At 44.5% G+C, this 20,638-nt stretch overlaps 2 pseudogenes; one reads left to right on the forward strand and one right to left on the reverse strand.

Moving 5' to 3' along the window:
* The first annotated feature begins 207 nt into the window (after positions 1 to 207).
* LOC117719266 (gasdermin-D-like) lies at positions 208 to 3,622 on the forward strand (annotated as a pseudogene).
* A 9,277-nt stretch (positions 3,623 to 12,899) lies between these two features.
* Positions 12,900 to 13,399, reverse strand: LOC117719267 (small ribosomal subunit protein uS19 pseudogene; annotated as a pseudogene).
* Between the last annotated feature and the right edge of the window lie 7,239 nt (positions 13,400 to 20,638).

Here is a 20,638-nt window from a genome sequence, read left to right on the forward strand (position 1 = left end):
CAGTCAAGTGCCAGAGACCCCATGGAGAGACAGATAATTGAGCCACAGAATAAACAGTGTCCTCTGTGCTGAGTTCATTGGACAGGATGTGCCAGGACTAACAAAGCAAGTCTACTCTGAAGGCAAGGGGTTCCTGCGTGCTGGAGGCAACTAAGTATGGACCTCTGCCCTCCACCCCCAGGACCTCTGCCCTCCACCCCCAGGATCATGCCATCGGCCTTTGAGAGAGCGGTCAAGAGTGTGATCCAGGAGGTGGGTGGCAGCAGAAAAGATCTCATCCCAGTGGACTGCCTTCAGAATTCGACCAGCTTCAGGCCCTACAGCCTCCTGAGCAGGAGACTCTCAAGCTCACCGTTCTGGAAACCCCGTTATAAATGTGTCAACATGACAATCAAGGACACCCTGGAACCCAGTGCTCCAGAACCAGGTATCTGTTTACCCTCTCCCCTCCTCCCCATCCTGAGTCCCCAGATTGTACAGAAGAAGGGAATGTGCGAACAAAGCCCAGCCTGCCATCTTCCTGGGCACGTTCAGCTCTACTCCTCTGGCCCTATTTCTAGAGTGGGGAGTTCTTTAAAGGCCCCATTGCTGCAGAGGAAAGACAAGGCAGTGGCTACTGGAATAGGACTGAAGAGCTGCTCTCGTTTTAGAGCCTGTGTGGCGTGGCCCGATCCAAGTCTTGATATCACTGACGGGAACATTCAGGGCAGCGTGGCAGCATCATTACCCATGGGAGAAGGGAGAATTTCCGGCGGGGCTGCAGTGTCTGGCAGTTCCAGTGCCTCCATGAGTGTGTGGATACTGAGTGTGGAAATAAAGAACTGGATCAGCATGCAGTTAGAAAGGTGAGTCCTGGAAGAGAGGACAGCTCTCTTACCTTGACAGCCACGCATTTGGGACGGTTGCTGGGTTCTGGGCATCAGAAGGGTTCTGAGGCAGCATCTCTCAGCTGCAAACAAGGGAAGCCCAAGAGGAAGGGAGCAGTATAAACAATGTCAGGTGGGAGGGATGTTAACCTTGGTTGCCAGGACTGTATCCTGAAGATCAGGATATGAAAGAAGGGCCCAAGTCCCTTGGAATCAGGCTGAGCTCCTGGTTGCTATGGAAATAGGGTGAGATGGACTTGAAGCATTTATGTGTCGTACATAATGGACTCCCGCCACAGACACACGTGTCCACTTCTCCATGTTTGAACTTGTTACCCTCACAAGCACCTAGACACTGTGGGGAACACCCTGGAAGGCTTCCCAAGTCAGGTATCCACAGACTCCTGGATTCCCTAGCCTTTCCATCACACCTCTCAGCAGGATGGTAGGGAGGGAGGCTAGTCCATGGTGGGCAAGCCCTGGCAATCTTTCTGTAGGCACGTGCAGCAGCCTGAGAATAAAATCCTGCAACAGCTTCGGATCCGTGGGGATGATGTGTTTGTTGTCACCGACGTGCTGCAGACAGAGGAGGAGGTGCAGATCACTGAGACCCACAGCCAGGAGGGCTCAGGCCAGTTTACACTGCTGGAGCCTCATTTTTCCAGGTATGTTATGCTAACCCTAACACCAGCCTAGTCCTACTTGGGCACACAGCAATGGTAGGAATCTTAGAAGCCAGGGGCAACATCCCAGGCAGTGATGGAAGACTCTTCTAAGGCCCCTCCAGAAGCAAGCCATAGCCCCACTTGCCCAGTTAGCTGGAACTGCTAAAGGTTGTATCAGCCATTACCAATGACAAGCCTGTCACCAACACTCCACTCATAGTAGTTATTCACTCTAAACCCCTGAGCCCATCTGAATCCTTCAGGGTGAAGACAAGGACCACCAAAACCAAAAGAAGATGGTGACCATTCCTGCAGGCAGCATCCTTGCATTCCAAGCGACCCAACTGTTCATTGGCTTTTCATGGGGTGAGTGGCAAGGGACTGTCTCTAGAGTCCAGACTAAGTGGCATAGAAGTGCTTCAGCTAGCCAGAGGAAGATGTGGGTATCTGGCTGCATGATCTTACCAGACAGGCTGGTAAAGTGTGCCAGGAACTGAGATGTGGGTTATAGGGGCAGGGTCTGGTGAGGTCCCAGGAGCCCTGGGGATAAGGGATTGATGACCTCCTTGCTTCTGCCTGCTACCAGGTATCTCTCTCTTCTCGGATGAACCGGAACACAGGACCTTTAGTGCTGACTCAGGTAAGGCCTCAGACCCTCTGGCCCTGCATACCCCTTAGCATTGAGGTGTTCTGTGCTCAGGGCATGAGGTGGGCACACGCCACACATACACATGTATACACAATGGATGAGGCTCAAATCAGGTGATGTTGCTGAGCCTGCTTAGGGCCCATCTGCCCTGAGCTGCCATTAGTAGGAGGGATGGATCTGGGAGGGTTCAGGGAAAAGTCTCAGCCCTCTTTCATGTAAGACAATGGTCCCTGGGTCACTGCACAAAACAGCTCTTCCTCTTCAACCATCCCGATTTGTGCCTAGGCTACAGAAAAGGAGTGGACAAGAAGCGCCATTGCTTTAATCTGCTGGCTGCACTACAGTTAATCGGTGAGCTGCCCAAATTCATGTCGGTTCAGTAACCACTTCACCACCCTGGAACTCCACAGCTTCTGCATCTGCTCCCTGGACCCACCCCTCCTAACTAATGTTCCCCAAGACCTCATGGGCATCAGGTGGTACTGCTCTCTGTTCCTCCAGATGAAATCCCTGAAGAGGAAGAATTCAGGAAAGACTTCCAAGGACTGTATGCAGAGGTAGAGGCTGGTGCCTCAGAACTGAGGAAATTAGACGAGGAATTTAGAGAAGACCTACTAGAGTATATCGGGGAGATTTTACAAGACCAGCCCAGCCTGGAAGCCTTAGAGACCACAGTGAGTGAGAGTGTTGGTGGTGGACAGGGTCTGGCCAAACCTGCTCAGCCTCACTTACTCCATCCCCACCTCAGCTAGGGCAGGGCCTGTACAGTGGCGAGCTGGTGGAGCCTCTGGATGGGATAGCAGGATACATCCTTAACTTTCCACTGCTCTATTCTGGAGAGCTGGTGCTGGAACTCGCGGCCCCTATCTTCTACCTGTCGGGAGCACTGAATGGTGAGCAGCCCAAGGAGGCATTAGTAGGGGACAGGAAGGGAGGACTAGGTTCTATATTGGGCATTCTGGAACCCTCTCTCAGACCAGATCTCTCCCCAGTGTTGAGTGAAACTCAGCGGCAGCTGTTGGCTAAGGCTCTGGAGACAACGGTACTGTCAAAGCAGCTGGAGTTGGTGAGAGGACCTGGCCTTGAGGGGGAAATGGGGCCCTGGGGATATCAAGGGCCAGGGAAGGGGCTGCTTCCCTCAGGCTCAAACTACAGGTGACATCTATAAACTCTTACCCTCCTCTGTTGGTAGGTGAAGCACGTCTTGGAACAGAGCACCCCATGGAAGGAAAAGTGCTCTGTGTCCCTGCCCTCCAGGCTCCTTGGGGACAGCTGGCATAAGGAGGCTCCCACCTGGGTCTTGCTAGAAAAATGTGGCCTAAGGCAGCAGGTGAAACCCCCCCCCCCCCCAGGTGCACTGGGAACCGACCTCTCAGGGCCCCACCTGTGCCCTCTATGCCTCCCTGGCCATATTGTCAAGTCTAGGCCAGGAACCTCATTAGCCTGCAGGCCTCCCTTCCAGCAACATCTCCATATCCTACCCTCCAGCCAGGGCACCATCTTGCCAAGCCCAGCCTCTTGGAAAGCCAAGTGCCCAACTCAGTCGCAGGGTTACAATGCAATGAGACCCAGGAGTTGGAAAACTTCAATAAATGTACAAACAAAAGCATACTGCTGGGTTTTTGAGGGATACTGGATCATCAGTAGGATGGGGAAGGGTGGGGTTTGCACACACAGAATCAAGACGGATACAATGGCTATCACCTCACTCTTGAAACCTACAAAGGCAGATTCTGTGGATCAACAAGTCTCATGACAAGGGGGAGTTCCCGGGCTCTGTGCCTAGGGAGAAGATGTTTCTAACTGATATGGCCAAGGGGTTAGGATCACCCCTGGGGGCTGGCACAGCTAAAGAGAAGTGTTTGGTACTTGGTGGGGACAACACTACCTCCATAGTGCAGCTCAGCCTTAGCTTGCTGAGAGGTGGAAGTAGCAGCAGCTTCTTCCTGATAGGTGCTTTCTTTCTCAGTGATGCAAACATAGGCCAGATTAGACCAGATTAAAAGTAGATAAAGGCAGGTTTATTAGGAGGCAGCTCTCAGGTGGATTCATCGATGTCATAGGTGGAGGTCAGGGAAGTTGCACATCCAGGCTAAAGCAAGAAGGTTTTATGGTTCTAGGATGTGGAGTGATGACATGTGATCTGGGAGGTCGGCCTGTGTCCATTCATGGTCAAAAACTGAGCCCCTGGCCCGAAACTCCGAGATGAACAGTGATGACAAGTTACCCCAGAGTTTTCTCTGAGCAGGCAGAGTTGGGGGAAGGAGAAGCAGATGGCGTTTCCTGCCTTGTTCAGAAGAGGAGCAGGGGTTCCAGCCTAACATCCCAACCTTTTATGTCCAGGGGCTCCCATTCAGATCTGGCTACTTCCTGCTGAAGAGGAATGGCATGAGGTGGGAGGGTGAGGAGTGGCTGGGTTCAAGCTTGGGAGGTATGGGTGCAGAAGCAGTTGGTTGACTGTCATACCAAAGACTTCAAGAATCCCATTTGTAGAAGCAGAGGAGAAGGCATGTGGCTAGAAGACAAATAGATTAGTATCCTCAGCCCTATGAATGGGCTAGCCTTGTGTGAAGAGCAAAGGCTGACAAAAAGAGTGGAATGCAAATGTTCCTGGTTGTATGGGCAGAGTTCTTTTTTTTTTTTTTTTAAGATTTATTTATTTTACGTGTGTGCGTGCACTGTCACTATCTTCAGACACACCAGAAGAGGGCATCAGATCTCATTACAAATGGCTTTAAACCACCATGTAGTTTCTGGATATTGAACTCAGGACCTCTGGAAGAGCAGAGAGTGCTCTTAACCTCTGAGCCATCTCTCCAGCCCATGGGTGGAGTTCTTTAGAAAATTTGTAGAGTGACTCAATCTGGGTCACCATCAGGCTTGTTTTCCCTGAGGAACATGCAGGTCTCACCCTTATCAGTTATGAGGAGGTTAAGATCCTCTAGTTTTGTAGGGTATGGAAGTTTGTATGTTTACTAAAAGAAGTAATGTTTAGATGCGTTAGCATTATCATTTGTACCCGCTGGTTTTATGTGTCAACCTGACACAAGCTGGAGTCATCAGAGAAAGGAGCCTCCCTTGAGGAAATGCTTCCATGAGATCCAGCTGTAAGGCAGTTTCTCAGTTAGTGATCAAGTGGGGAGGGCCCATTGTGGGTGGTGCCATCCCTGGGCTGGTAAGAAAGCAAGCTGAACAAACCAGTAAGTAGAATCCCTCCATGGCCTCTGCATTAGCTCCTACCTCCAAGTTCCTGCCCTGTGTGAGTTCCTATCCTGACTTCCTTTGGTAACCAAGAGAAATGTGGAAGTGTAGGCTGAAGAGACCCTTTCCTCCCCAACTTGCTTCTTGGTCATGATGTTTTGTGCAGGAATAGAAACCCTGACTAAGACATCATTGTTTGTAATCTATACTGAAACTCACATTGTAGAAAAGACAGTAGAATCATACCTTTGTGTCATAGTAGACACTTGGAATATGATTTTGGGTTAAAAGCATGAAGAATCTTTAAGGTGACCTCAGGGAAGACAGACCTTCTGTGAGACAGAAGGGGCAAGGGCTCCCTTGATCATGATTTGCAGTGTGACTGGAGATTGTGAAAGAGGGACTTCTTTCCTCTCTCCAGAAAGCTGGATGCATATAGATTAGACACGCCTTTTTAATGAGAAACACTTTTAAGTCTATATTTGGAAACCAACCGTGGGAAATTAAAAATTTTGAGCCTGTGACTATGATAATAGTGGATCGTACAGTGGAAGGCTTTATCAGAGTTACACTAATAGTGGATCAGAACTCTATTGGTTAAGAGTAAAATTTTGAACTTTTGAAGCTTAATACAGCAGTAACATGGTGAGGGTTCAGAATCAGAAGCATTTCTCCCCTACACCTTAACTCATTTTTTGTGTCGCCTGTGTGTCTCACACCCTCAATCTTCACACCTTACATCTACCAATCTCAAAACACCTTTGTAGACCTTCCAACATTTTCTTAGATCCTTAGACACTTTCTTAGAAGCTTTTGTGTCCTCAGACCTTACTTAAACTTAAATCTTTATATTTTTGCCTACCCAGTTGTTTGACATGAGACACAGGTGGTTGATCATTGAGAGCTGTGATTGTAAAGTGAGTTTCTTTAGATAAAGGAATAGTAAAAAGTTATATAAAAATCTTAAAAAAAAAAAAAAAAAGTCTGGCAATAAGGTAAAATGTGTCAAGACCCAACAGTGGCAGCTTTAAGAGAGTGAGCGTTGAGGCCTGATCTTTACACAGGAAGAGGACTGAGAAGGCAGCTGAGGCCTTGGTTTTTGTTATTGAACTGACCCTCAAACCCATGAGACCTAAGAAGGATAAATCTTACCTGAGTAAGCAGAAAGTGAAGTAAAGAGCGAGCAGCTTCCGAGTCTATTAAAAATGACACAGACTTACCAGCTACACGGACAGGATTCCTCCAGGATTCCCCTGTGGTCACTGGGGCATCCATTTTTGGCCTTCAGGCCCAGAAAATCTTATAGACTTTCCTGTGGAGCAGGAACTTAGGGAAACTTACCTACCTTGTCTAGGGAAGTGAGTCAACTTCCCAGTGTCTTGCCCATCCACAGTTTGGACAGTGTGTCATCAGCAGTAGAGACCAGGGCAGTTTACAGCCCAGAGGCCTGCTTTGTCATAGTTGAGGACAACCCCAGGTGAAGGTTCTGTGCCTATCTCTTTTGGAGGAGACCAGGGGTGCTGTCAGAAGAAGGTGTGTCTCTTAGGAAGCACTCTTTTATTAAACATTTTAAATGCTGTACTCTGAAGATCTCTGAAGAGTCTGAGGACCACCTGTCTATCTAAAGTGTACCCAAATATACAAACACTGTTTTTAGTTATTTGCTTTTTGCTTAACTTTGAAAACATGTATAGGAGGCTAAATAAAGTTTGTTTGATAATTAACTTGATTTGGTAATTAACTTGTTTTAGTAATTGATCATGACTGTAAGTATAGCTATCGACATATTAAAGAATATGATTATTTATGAGGTATTTAATTGATAAGTAACTTGTGTGCTTTCATTATTTTTAAAAGTTTATAAAATTAGTTTTAAGCTGGAGGCAGTGTCAGGACAGGAAAGGGTTAATAAGTTGGGGAAAATGGCAAGGGTCTTGGCTAAGGGAACTGTTATCACAAGGTCATGAATTATTTTGAAGTTTATTTGGTTATCAGCAGTATAGAATTTAGCTTTAGAAAGGGAGTCAGAGAGGCATGATGTGCTGAAAGAAGGGGTTTTTTTTGAGCCAGGTCAGTGAGCAGATTGTGGGACTGTTGGAGTGGTGCAGCTGGAACAAGTTTTGGGACCCATGTCGGCAAAGGGGGGGAAATTTCTGGAAGGAATAGGATAGCCTTTCATGAGCCTGAGGAAGAAAGTTAGCCCAGACTTTTTTCCGAGTGAAAGGGGGAGTTCTCTCTGTGCAGGTGAGATTTGAAAGACAGCAGAAGGGGTTTCCTAGCTTGTGCAGGGATGAGCAGGGGTTCCAGCCTAACACTTCCAAGTATACTAGAGAAAATGCAGCTTTGAGGACTCACTAGCCAGAGGGACTAAACACTCCACTATGGCTGGAGCGTTAAACTACTGTCGCAGGCACTGTTCTATTGCTTTGAGGTGACTCCATGACCAAGGCAACTCTTGTAAAGTAAACAGTTAATTGAATTGGGCTTACACTTTTAGAAGGTTAGTCTACTATTATCATGGTAGTGTAAGGATTCATCTGTGATTTGCCAAAGAATGATACCCCAGACTCAAATACTATGTTAAATACATTTTATTCTGCAGAAGTCCACCATACCAGGGTCTCCCATTACCAAGATAGAGAGACAATCAAGTGAGCTCACAGGTTTTAAAGCACTTTAAAATTCTGGGATAGATGATCTTTATCTTATTCTAACTCTAGGCATCCATTATTGGTGTGTGAAGGCTGTAGCCTGATTTTTCTTTATCTCTTTTTTTATTATTATTAATTGACTTGCCTGGAGTAGCCCAGTAATTAGCCTAGTCTTCTTAACTACTAATTTGAAGTCTGTCATGGAATTGTTGGACCCTAAGATCCAAACTGGGAAGATGCACTCCCACAGAAACACTCAGAGACAGTCGGTTTGATGCAAAAGCAAGAGATTTATTGATTCAGTGCTCTGGGGCTCCCCCACACACAGGCTAGAGGAACTCCAAGCTAAAGCTTAGAGCAGTTTTTATATGGTTTTCACAGGGTTTCTGAGGGCAATCTTACAGTCACCTCTTAGACAATGTTAGCCACAAAAGCTGACCTCAAGTGGCCACTCCCATACTCTCAGTTTCTTGGCAACTCATATTTGCACATTATCTTATGACAATGAGTTTTAGCTAAGTCTGTCTTACCATAGCTCCTGTTTACCCAGGTTTATTGCACTAAGGGCCCAGCTTCCTGATAACCTTTTAATCCTCTTATCTTGGGCCCTTCCTGAAAAGTGTCTAAGTCTTTGAAATGTGCTTCTCCTGGAGCATGTCTCTGGAGAAGTTAATTTTTAAGTTTAGGCTGGGACTTGTGATTCCTTCAGAATCAGCCTAGCCTTCTCATTAGGAAGCATGGTGGCATGCAGGCAGACATGGTGCTGGAGGAACTGAGAGTTCTACATCTTGACCTACAGGCAGAAGAGGGAGACTGTGTGCCACACTGGGCATAGCTTGAGCATAGGACAGCTATGAGGTGAGCCCGCCCCCACAATGACACACTTCCTCAAATAAGGCCACACCTCCTAATAGTGCAGCTTCCTATGGCCAAACATCCAAACACATGAGAATGTGGGGGCCATTCCTATTCAAACACCATATTTACAATCATCATCATGACAGGGACCGTGGTCACCAGACCTGGTACTGAAGAAGTAGTTAAGAGCTCCATCCTGGTCCACACTCTAGGGGTGGGGTGGAGGAGGATAGTGGGCCTGGCTTTGGCTTTTGAAACCTCAAATCCCACCCTCAAGGACACACTTCCTCCAACAAAGCCATAACCAACTCCAACAAGGCTACATCTCCTACTCCTTTGAAGTAGTGCCACTTCCTGGTGACAAAGCAGTCAAATATATGAACCTGAGGCCCATTCTTACACAAACTACCACACCATCAGGAGAACTAACAGTGGAAATGATATTACTTAAAGATTTTGTCTCAAAGCAGATAAATAAATAACCTTCTTGCACATATATGAGAAAATATGTACTTATCTTTCTGAGTCTGACTTATCTCACTTAACAAAATGCTGTCCAATGGCATCTTCCCAGCAAGTGCTGTGACCTCATTGTTCTCTGTGACTGAGGAATATTCCATTGTGTACATGTGCCACATTTTCTCTGTTCATCGGTTGATGGTCACATAGCAGGTTCCACTCTCTGGATGTTGTGAACAGTGCAGCAATAAATATGGATGCACAAGTGTCTGCGTGTGGCATGACAGTGTTTCAGTGTTTCCCCAAGAGTGGGTTAGTGGAGTTGTATGATAGCTTTGTTTTCAGTGTCTTTCTTTATAAGATTTAGTTTTATTTTATGTGTATTGGTGTTTTGTGTCTGTGTTTGTTTGTGTGAGGGTGTTGGATCCCCGTGGTACTGGAACTACAAGACAGTTGTGAGCTGCCATGTGGGTGCTAAACATAGGTTCTCTGGAAGAGCAGCCAGTGCTCTTAACTACTGAGCCACCTCTCCAATCCAGGTATATCATTTTCTTGCTTGTTTGCTTGCCTGCCTGCCTTCTTTCCTCCTTTACTTCTTTCTTTCTTTCTTTCTTTCTTTCTTTCCTTTCTTCTTTCTTTCTTTGTTTCTTTCTTTCTTTCTTTCTTTCTTTGTATGCTTTGGAGTACATGTTTGTTTGCTTCTTTGTTTTCTGAGACAGGGTTTCTCTGTGAAACAGTCCTGGCTGTCCTGGAACTCACTTTGTAGACCAGTCTCACTTGAGACTCACAGAGATCCCCCTGCCTCTTCCTCCCCAGAGCTGAGATTACAGGTGTGCACCATCACATCTGGCTATCATTTGTTTTCTTGGTGACGGCCATTCTGATGGAGTAAGAAAGACTCACAAAGAAGCTTTAAGCTGGGTCTGTCTGCTAGCTAAGAATGTTGAACACTTCTTTAAGTAGTTATTTTCCATTTACATTTCTTTGTTTAAGAACTATTTGGTTCAGAACTTCATTCATTCATTGATTGTTGTTTATGTGTATGCCATGTGTGCAGGTATCAAAGTGTTGGATCCTCTGGAGCTAGGTTTATAGGTGGTTGTAAGCCTCCTGATGGAGGTGCTGGGAGCTGAACCCTGGTCCTCTGGAAGAGCAGGAAGAGCTCTTAAACCCTTTCTATCTCCCCATCATCTCTCCCTCTCCATCATCTCTCCATCTCTTCATCTCTCCACCCCAGTAGCTCATTTACTGAATGGGTGATTTGATATTTTGTAGCCTAAAATTGGCAGCTGTTTAATCTGCTAGCTGATGTGTAGTAGGTAAATACATTTTCCCATTGTGTAAATTGTGTCTTCACTCTTGTGATTCTTTCTTTTGCTATACAGAAAGAAGCATTTTAATTGCATGTAATTTGTCATGTCTTGGGGTTGTCCCCTGTGCTGTGGGAGTCCTGTTGGGAAAAATTGTCTCTGCCTCTGTCTTGATGTGTCTTTCTCTCAGATTTTCAAAGCTTCAAGCCTTACACTGTGGTCTTTGATTCATTTTTAAGGTGTTTTTCTTAAAGGGGCAGTATTCCCTCCCATTCCCAGCATATGTTTTTGGAAGTTTTATCAAAAATGAGGTGTATGACCCTGTGTGTGCACTGCTGGGTCCTCCCTCTACACCATTGGTCTATGGGTCTTGTTACAGTGGCTCAGAACTGAAGCTGAGGATCCAGTCCTGTCATTTACCCAGCACTGCTAAGAATTCCTTGAGCTAGGGCTGGAGAGAAGGCCCTGGAGGTTAAGAGCACTGACTGCTCTTCCAGAGGTCCTAGTTCAATTCCTTGCAACCACATAGTGGCTCCCAACAATCTGTAATAGAATCTGATGCACTCTTCTGCTGTTTCTGAAGACAGCTACAGTGTTCTCATATAAAATAAATAAATCTAAAAATAATGAATGAAAGAAAGCAAGCAAGCAAGCAAGCAAGCAAGAAAGAAAGAAAGAAAGAAAAAAGAGTCTGAGCAAGCCATAATGAGCAAACCAGTAAGCAGCACCCCTCCATGGCATCTGCATCAGCTCCTGCCTCCAGGTTCCTGTCCTGTTTGAATTGGAGCTTGAATTCCCTCAGTGATGAACTGTTACTAGGAAGTATAATCTGAAATAAACCCATTCCTCCTCAAATTGCTTTGGTCAAGGTGTTTCACCGCAACCATAGTAACCCTAGCTGAGACAATGGCAGAGTGATGACTGGCTCTGGGAGAGCTGATGAAAAAAAGAATCAGAATAGAGGGGAGTGAGGGCAGACTGTTAAAAATAGAGTAAAAAAAAAAAAAAAAAAAAAAAACTTTGAAAACTTTCACCTGAAATGAAAAGAAAGTGGAGAGGCAGAACAACTGTGTCTCAGAGAGAAACATACCTAGCACAGCATCAGCTGCACACGTCCCTGGCTGAGGCAGGGGACTGAGATGCTTACCAAAAGGCAAGGCAAACCAAACCTTGCCCCGACCCCCACACCCCATCCTGGATCCCTGGCTCTGGACAAGGTGACCCAAGAGGAGACAAGGAGTCATCAAGGAAGGAGTGAGCCAGGTGTAGTGATTGGGGGAATCCTGCAGCTCTGACTGACTAGCAACCAGGTTACTTCTTAATTTATATAGATTTTATAGAATAAAGACAGATGATCCAGGAAATACAGATTGTATCATTTCTGTCTCTGGACATGTGTGGGGTTACAAATTCAGTCACAATGAGAGAGTACAAAGAGAACAGATTTTACTTTTATTATCAGCCCTATGACTTCAACTCAAAAAAATCTAAAGAATGTTTCAGCCAAAGCAAACACATTTATTATATGACAGCCTGCTTTAGGTTGGCAGCGTTTGCAGTTTTAACGCACTCCAGACAAACAGAAAATATCTGAACCAGTCTTTTTTATGAGTAGTAAACACTAATAACTAATTCTTTTTCCTGTATAATTTTGTCATCTACGCTATAAAGTAGAAAAAGTTTATTTAAGTCAATCTATTTTATTTACTTTTGTTCTATTCTTTCAGGTTGTACTCTGTCCAATGTCAAAACTCCCCATAATCTATCACAGTTTCAACACTGTTTAAAAGTCCAAAGTTCAGGCTAGAGAGATGGCTCAGAGGTTAACAGCATGGGCTGCTCTTCTAAAGGTCCTGAGTTCAATTCCTAGCAGCCACTTGGTGGCTCACAACCATCTGTCATGGGATTGGATGCCCTCTTCTGGTGTATCTGAAGAGGGCTACAGTGTACTCATATACAAAAAATAAAGAAATAAATCTTTAAAAAGAATTCTTCGAGCTATTTGGGCATTTTTTATTCTTACATGTGAATTTTTGAATTACTATTTCTAATAGAATGTCACTATATATTTGATGGAAATTGTGTTGAATCTTTACATTGCTTTGAACAATGCAGCCTTTTCCATGTGCTGATTCAGCCCACCCATGAGCACAGGAGACTTTTTCATCTTCTAGTATTTTCTTCACTAAGATACTTTTTAGTTTTGGAGTTAAAGTGAGTGTATTTCCCCCCTTTGGTTCTTATTTCTTTTCTGTTTCTTTCTCCCCCCTGGCCTCAGGGACCAAAAAAGAGTCTTTATTGCCTTGGCTGCTTGAAGGGGAGGAGTGGGTGGCACCAATACAGGGCCAACCATGCTTCACAGGCTTGTAGGTGATGGAGAACTCACCCAGGTAGTGTCTGATCATCTCTGGTTTGATCTCCACCTGGTTAAAGGTCTTGCTGTTGTACACACCCACCATGCTGCCGACCATCTCAGGCCAAATGATCCTGTCCCTCATGTGGGTCTTCACCACCTCGGACTTCTCCATGGGTGGCACCTCCTTCTTGGCCTTTCTCAAGTGCTTGAGCAGTGAGTGCTGCTTCCACCACAGGCCATGGTTCAGGTGCCACCTCTGGTGGGCTCTATACAACTGCATCAGCTGCTCTTAGGACATGTCCAGCTGTTGGTGAGGTCCATGCCATGATTGGTGAACTGGCACTTGTAGAAGGTCCACTTCTTCTTCCACTCCATGTCAGCCATCTTGGCGGCTGCTTGGAAAAGGATGTTTTGTGTTTCTTTGTTGCGGTCCAAGCTGCCCCACGTTTGGTGGCCAAAATGTTGAGGACCGCTCTATAAATGTTGGACCCATCTTGCCAAAAGCTTTGGGAACTAACTTGTTAGCCCGCACTGCCCCAAGTTGCTCCGGTCCACGGGTCGGGGTTCAGCAAGAGAGAGAGTGAGGACGGACACGAAGAATGGAGACCAGACAGAGTGTGATGCAATCCCGTTTATTCTTCAGTCTCTCTTCTTCTCTCCAAGTCCCTAGTCTTAAGTTCCTAGTCCCTAGTTTCTAGTCCCTAGTGCCTCCAAGTTCCAAGTTATTTTCTCCAAGTGCCAAGTGCCTGATACCTAATAACTAACTCCAAGTTGTACTGAATACTTCTGTCTGCCTCTCACCTTTTATATGTCTCACTCCTAAGCCACGCCTTTATGTCACACTTTTAAGTCATGCCCTTAGGTCTTGTCTCTAAATCTGATCTCTAAGTCACCCCCTTAAGTCACACACTTTTAAGTCTCACACACCCAAGGGAAGATCCTGGGTATCTAAAACAAGATGTTATCAGAGTGTGCTCAGCTGTTGTAGACTATTGTAATCAAATCTCTTATCAGAGTGTATGGCTCAAGATGGCTGCAAGGATGATATCCACCTTCTGTCAGCTCCCCACACTTCTTAAGTTTTAAAAATGCATACATTGTGTGTGTGTTTATGTGTGTGTGTGTTTGTGTGTGTGTGTGTGTGTGTGTGTGTGTGTGCGCGCGCACACGTGCATACGCACATTTACCTGTAACATAACATAGACACTCTGGTAACTTATGCTTTCATTTTCACTTAATTCTAGAAGTTTTCTCATTTCTTCCCTGACTTCTTTGGAGACTCACTAGTCATTGAAAGGTGTGTTGTTCGGTCTCCATGTATTTATGGAGTTTCTGTACTTTTCATATTACTAATTGTAGCCGCCTGTGGCCACAGACCAACTGGGTTCTCCTGAAAGGGGGCCTGGAAATGAAAAAGGGACAGAGGGCAAAAAACGAGGAAGCCAAGACAAAGTATTCTGATCAAGGATCAAAGTTTAATGTTCAGCTCTCAATTTAAAAGGAACCTCCCCCCCACCGAACCCCTTCTTGTTTCAGCTGGAGATGGGTGGGGGAACCCATCATTTGTCACAGCCAGAGATATCTCAAGACAAGCTCAGTGGGCAATTATTCTTCTAAGTTCCTGTAGCATGCTGTACATGTAGCCAAGGTGGGTAACTCCACCTAGGTCCTATTTTTTTTTTTTTTTTTTTTGGTTTATTGTGGAAAACAAGGGCTTTCAGGCCTGCTAAAGGCTGGGGGACGGGCACAATTACCCCTTTTTAGTTTTTAAAGATTATCAGTGCCAGCAGCTAGACAGGGCACAAGATTTCATCCCATCTAGAGTAAAAAAATGACTGGGCAACCGTGCCTGGTTTGCTTGGTGTCTACATTTCTCCTTATTACCCATCATGGGGAACATACATAGCATTGTTGATGTATGTCTCTGTCTTAGGCCTTTAGGAGCCCAAGAACCCTCTTACCCATCTTGGACTACCGGCCATCTTTGGCACATTCTTTCCCATACAGACCAAAGCCACATTCAGACAAAAGGGCCTGTGGGCATGTACTAGATGCAAGTCTTCATAGCGATAGATAACTGCCATAGTGAATAGCTGAGCTTTCTGAGGGATATCCTGTGTGAAGGCAATCAATCTGTTTAAGATACAAGCTTCAAAGGTTAAAAGCAACAGGATTATCCAAGCAGTGTAGAAAATAAGATTGTAAGCGGGAATGTCTCAGTATCTAATCCAACTTCTGGTTGGCAGGAATCAGACACAAAGTCTGGCCACCAGGTATATAGTAGGTGGCTTTAAGTATTAATAAAAAGAAAAACACTTACTCTCCAGTAAGAGTGGATACTCTATGCCATGTTAAATCAGCTGGCTGATAGTCATTTTGAGCCATTTTCATCATTAGAATCATAATTATTAGGCTCAAGATCTGTGTCCACTTCACAGACCAATCTTTCAGGCAGCCATTGGGCTCCATTTTCTTTTTCTGAAATAACACAGGTTAACCACAACCCCAAATTAAAACAGGGTCAGGACCATTCCATGTATTATATTAGTTAAGAGGTCTCGCCATTTGACCCTGGCAAATGAGCTGGAGGAGACTGGATGCCAGTCATGATCTGCTGCAGACGGACCTTTAGCTTCAGTTTGCAAAAAATTTAAAACAAGTAAGACAAAAGCAAGGTGTGCTATTGATGACCTTGGAGGGTATAATTCCCCCTCTTTAATGTTTCAAAAGCCAATTTTTCACAGTTCCTTGCAAAACCAGGGCAGAAGCTCCAGTAGCTGCTCTTCCCACACTCAAAGAGTTATGGAGATATTATTTTACAGTCCCACAACATCTGTTTTACAATTCCTTGTCCTTGAGGATAATAAGGAATCTCATTAATATAAATAATATTAAATTGTCAAAAAAAACATCTCAAATGTTTGACTGCAATTGCCAGTTCCATTGTCTATAATCTGATATGGAACACCAAGCATTGAAAAATAATATAGGCAATAACTAATTATATTTTTAGTTGCTTCTCCTGTTAAAGCAGTTGCAACTAGAAAGCCTAAAAGGTGTCAAGTCACATGTACATATTTTAATTTTCCAAAATCAACAATGAGTAACATCCATTTCCCAAAATTGATTACATATAAGTCCTCAAGGCTTAACACCATTATGAAAAATTGAGGATACTGAGAACAAGTTTTTTGCAATTTGACTTGTACACTTTCTAGAAATGCTAAATTATTATCTCAAGCTATTACTATTTTGAGGATGTAAAGAATAAGATTGTGTGGCCAATTGTTTCTGTAAGGTCTATAATCTGCCTGGTATACAAAGCTGCTGTGGCATTGCCCTTGGGTCCAGGCAATCTAGTATGAGCTCTTAAAAGTCTTATAAAGTTAAGGAATAGTACATGGTTCTTAAATTAAGCTGTATTTGTATGAATAACTATAACATTTGAGAATTAGCAATATATACAAAAGGAACAATTTTAAGCAATTATAAACCATGAGCTATATACTGCATATGAGTATACAAATTGAAAGCTTGATTTTTTTTCAGCATTTCAAACAGTGACTACAGCATGTAATTCAATTATTTGTACTGAAGCAGGGGGAAACTCAAGAAAATAAACATGTGGTCTAATTATATATACTGCCTTCTCAATAGATGAGCTGTCTGTAAATACAGTAAACATCTTTTCTATGGGCTGCATGCAAATTTACAGGAAATATAAAAGCATGCATAGAGGAAAACTGTAACAACTTGTCTTTTGGATAATGATGATCAAATTTGCCTAAAAAGTTTGCCATGTAATAGGCCAAATATCAGTATTCTCCAATAACCAATTAAATTGCTATTTGGAATAAGGAATAAACATTTCATCCAATGTACTTTCAGGATTCTATCTTACAATTCTGTACTAACACAATGACAATTTCATAATAGGATGTTCAAACTTTACTTGCAGATGAACAAAGATGAATCCACATTAATGGTTTCTTTTGCCAAAGGACTGCTGTGAGCACATGAGGAGCCATAACACAAACAGCCAACAATTTTTCATAGTCTATATAATGTGTCTGTTGATAACTAACAGCTTACCCGATTTTCTGCAAGTCTATTCCTCCTTCATCCTAATGTCAAGGGGAATTAGGATTTTCATCCCCCTTGAGAATATTAAAGAGGTTCAAGTTCTCCTATGGTAAGCTTAAGATGAGGTTTTAGCTAATTAATATCTCCTAACAACTTTTGAAAATCATTAAAAGTAAACCAGATTTTTTTTTTTTGCATTCACACCTGCAAGCCAGAAGAGGGCACTAGATCTCATTACAGATGGTTCTGAGCCACCATGTGGCTGCTGGGAATTGAACTCTTAAGTTGTGAGTCTAGCCTTTAACAGCTGAGCCATTTCTCCAGCCCCAACTATCCTTTCTTAGTGGAGTTTTCTGTGCCACATTCTGCTTAGAATTTAACTGAGGTCTCAAATGTTGAAAACATATTGCCTTTGAATCTTTTCTGGAGCAACAAGCACTCCAAAATTTTAAAGCTTGTTATTTAGAGCAAAGGCTTGCAAAAAAACTCCTTCAGACAGATCAGCTAATAAAATATTATACAATGAATAATAAACACTGAAAGATTCCTACTCTTAACTTCTTGTATTAAAGCAACATATATATATATATATATATATATATATATATATATATATATATATATATTCAAGGCTATTGGCCATTCCTTGAGGCAAACCTGATAGATGTCCACACATGGCTTAGAACAGACCAGACCCAAATGGTTCCAAGTGTGGTTTATTCAAGAGAGGAAAAAGATGGGGGGGAGAAGTAGAGGAAGAAGATAGAAGAAAAGATGAAGAGAGAGGAAGAAGAGAGAGAGGTCAGGGGTTTCTGCCCATTTTATATGAGCAGTGAGGTAGCCTATCCCAGGTAAATGTGAGGTAGCCAGGTGGATTCTGGGAATGTATGGCAGTTGCCTTGGCAACGATGTGGGGGACGCCTAGATGTGATGTCACTGGATTCAGAGCCTGATACCAACATATATCCATTTTTCTTATCATAAAGAGAGGGAAGCTGATGGTGAAAGGAGAGTTGGGGCACAGTATCTTTCAACTTGTTCCTGCTGTGTAGGGGTGGAATCCATTGTGGGGAGTAGCTGGCTTTCACCATCAGGGTCCACTTGGTAGAGTTGTGTATCAGGTTCCTCTGTGGACAGCAGCTGGTAATCCTGTAACAGGAAGTTCCCTAAAAACAGCAAACTTCTTGGAGGAACCGGTGAAGACCATCTTCTTTAACTGTCAGGACATCTGGCCCCAGTCAGTTCTGAAGCACCACAACTGGAATCCCTTGGGTCTTGTATGTAGAAAAGAATGTCTTGCAGTGTTGGGAGAAGAAATGGTTGGTCCGTGATCCTAGCATATGTATCTGACAAGACCAATATGGGCAGCCCCCATAATCATCTGGCCAGTTTCTACAATAATCTTCTATCTGGTCAAAGAAAAAGCAAGTATAGAGAACATACTATTTAGATGGAACAACAGATATAGGGATGATAGCAATTTGGATTGGTTCCTGGCATCTGGCTATGGAGCAGTTTCCTGACCCTGTTTGGAAAGACTGTTTCTTATCTGTCGGGGTCTCTTGAACCTTGAATCTTCAGATGGAAGGGCCGACCTGGATGGAAACAAGCAGCAGGGGGAGGACGAGAAACCCATGTCTACCCCAGTGAGGTCAAGCTCGGCTGCCAGAGTGGAGTCTCATTTTCTGGGATTGAGGATGAGGTGGGTAAACTCGATGTTCACTGGAACTTAATACAGCATGGTCCTGTTAGGGTCGATGTGTATGAAGAAGAGTCGATTTTGCTGGAGAGATGAAAGGCTTGAGGTGAGACAGGTGGACCCAATGAAGGAGTCCTTCAAGTTTAGCAGCTGTAGGGGCCACAAGAATTACCTTAAAAGGCCCTGCCATTTGGGAGAGAGGGGTGAAGGCTGGTGATCAGGAGGGGAGAGAAGGACTTGGTCTCCAATGTTGACAGGCAGTGGACAGGAGACAGTGTGTGGTGGAGGTAGATGGTGATCAGCAAAGTTCCACAAGAGAGAACAGAAGTGACAAAGTAATGGGGTGAGTAGATGGTCTGGGAGGGGAGAACATTTAGGTGAAAGACCAGGAGTTAGGACTGGACATTCATACATGAGTTCAAAGGGTGAGATGAGGAGAGGCTGCTTGGGGAGAACTTGTAGCCTGAAAAGAGCCAGAGGTAAGAGTTTCACCCAGTCAAGATAATGTTCCTGTGACAGCTTTGACAAGAGTGGTTTTTAAAGAGTGGTTAGTTCTTTCTACCATACCTGAAGATTGAGGGTGATAGGGAATGTGAAAATGCCAGGGGATGTCTAAGACCTTAGATAGAATTTGAGAATCCTGGGAAGTAAATTTAGGACCATTGTCTGACTGGAAGGAGGCTGGGAAACCAATTCAGGGGATGACCTCTTGGAGGAGAAGATCAGAGACTGTCTGAGCCCTTTTATTAGCTGTGGGAAAAGCCTCTACCCAGACTGAGGTGTCCACCAAGACCAGGAGGTACTTGGCACATTTGACAGTTGGCATGTGGGTAAAGTCAAGTTGCCAGTCAGTTCCAGGAAGGGTCTAGCCTGATGGGTAGGAAAGGGTGTGCTACATTACTTTGAGTTGGGATCTGGCATCTGACAGATTTTACAAGAAGCAGTGATAGATTTTAAGAAACTTAAGTCCTCAGGAGTAGGTTGTAGGTGGGTCTTAACAAAATAAGACAATGCTTGACTGTTAGGATGAAAAAGTTGGTAAAGATAGGACAGAGTTTGATGAGTGTCACGGGGTGTAGGTGGGGATGTGGGTTGCAGTGTAAGAATGTCCTGGGGAGCCGGGCGGTGGTGGTGCACGCCTTTAATCCCACCACTTGGGAGGCAGAGGCAGGCGGATTTCTGAGTTCGAGGCCAGCCTGGTCTACAGAGTGAGTTCCAGGACAGCCAGAGCTACACAGAGAAACCCTGTCTCGAAAAACCAAAAAAAAAAAAAAAAATGTCCTTGGGAAGGTGAGATGAGTCTAGGCCCCTAAGGGCCACAGCTCTACCTGCCTCATCACATTGGTTGTTTCCCTTGGAGACAATAGAGTGATTTGTCTGGTGGGATCTGCAGTGGAGAATCCAAATAGCTGTGGGGAGATGGGAGGCCTTTAGCATGGACATAATCTGGTTTGCATTAGTTACTGATCCTCCTTTGGTGTCAAGTAACCCGTGCTCCTCCCAGATAGCAGCATGAGACAGTAGGATACGGAAAGCATATCTGGAATCTGTGTAGCTGGTGAGGGATTGTCCCTGTGCCAGCTGGAAGGCATGGGTAAGGGCTATGAGTGCAGCCTGTTGGTTGGTGGTATGGGCAGGAAGGGCCTGTACCTCCACCACCTTGGTGTCTGACACTATGGCAAAGCCTGGCCCCTACATGTAGAAAGGAACTTCCATCTGTATACCAGGTATAGATGGCTTGAGGCAATGTGCCCTCCTGTATGTGTGAAGGATGAGTTAACAGTTCCTCTAAAGTTTCAGTGCAGGAGTGAGATAGGGAGTAGTTAGTATTAGGTCTAGGA

Source organism: Arvicanthis niloticus, chromosome 13, assembly GCF_011762505.2.
Source record: "Arvicanthis niloticus isolate mArvNil1 chromosome 13, mArvNil1.pat.X, whole genome shotgun sequence".
Taxonomy (NCBI): Eukaryota; Metazoa; Chordata; class Mammalia; order Rodentia; family Muridae; genus Arvicanthis; species Arvicanthis niloticus.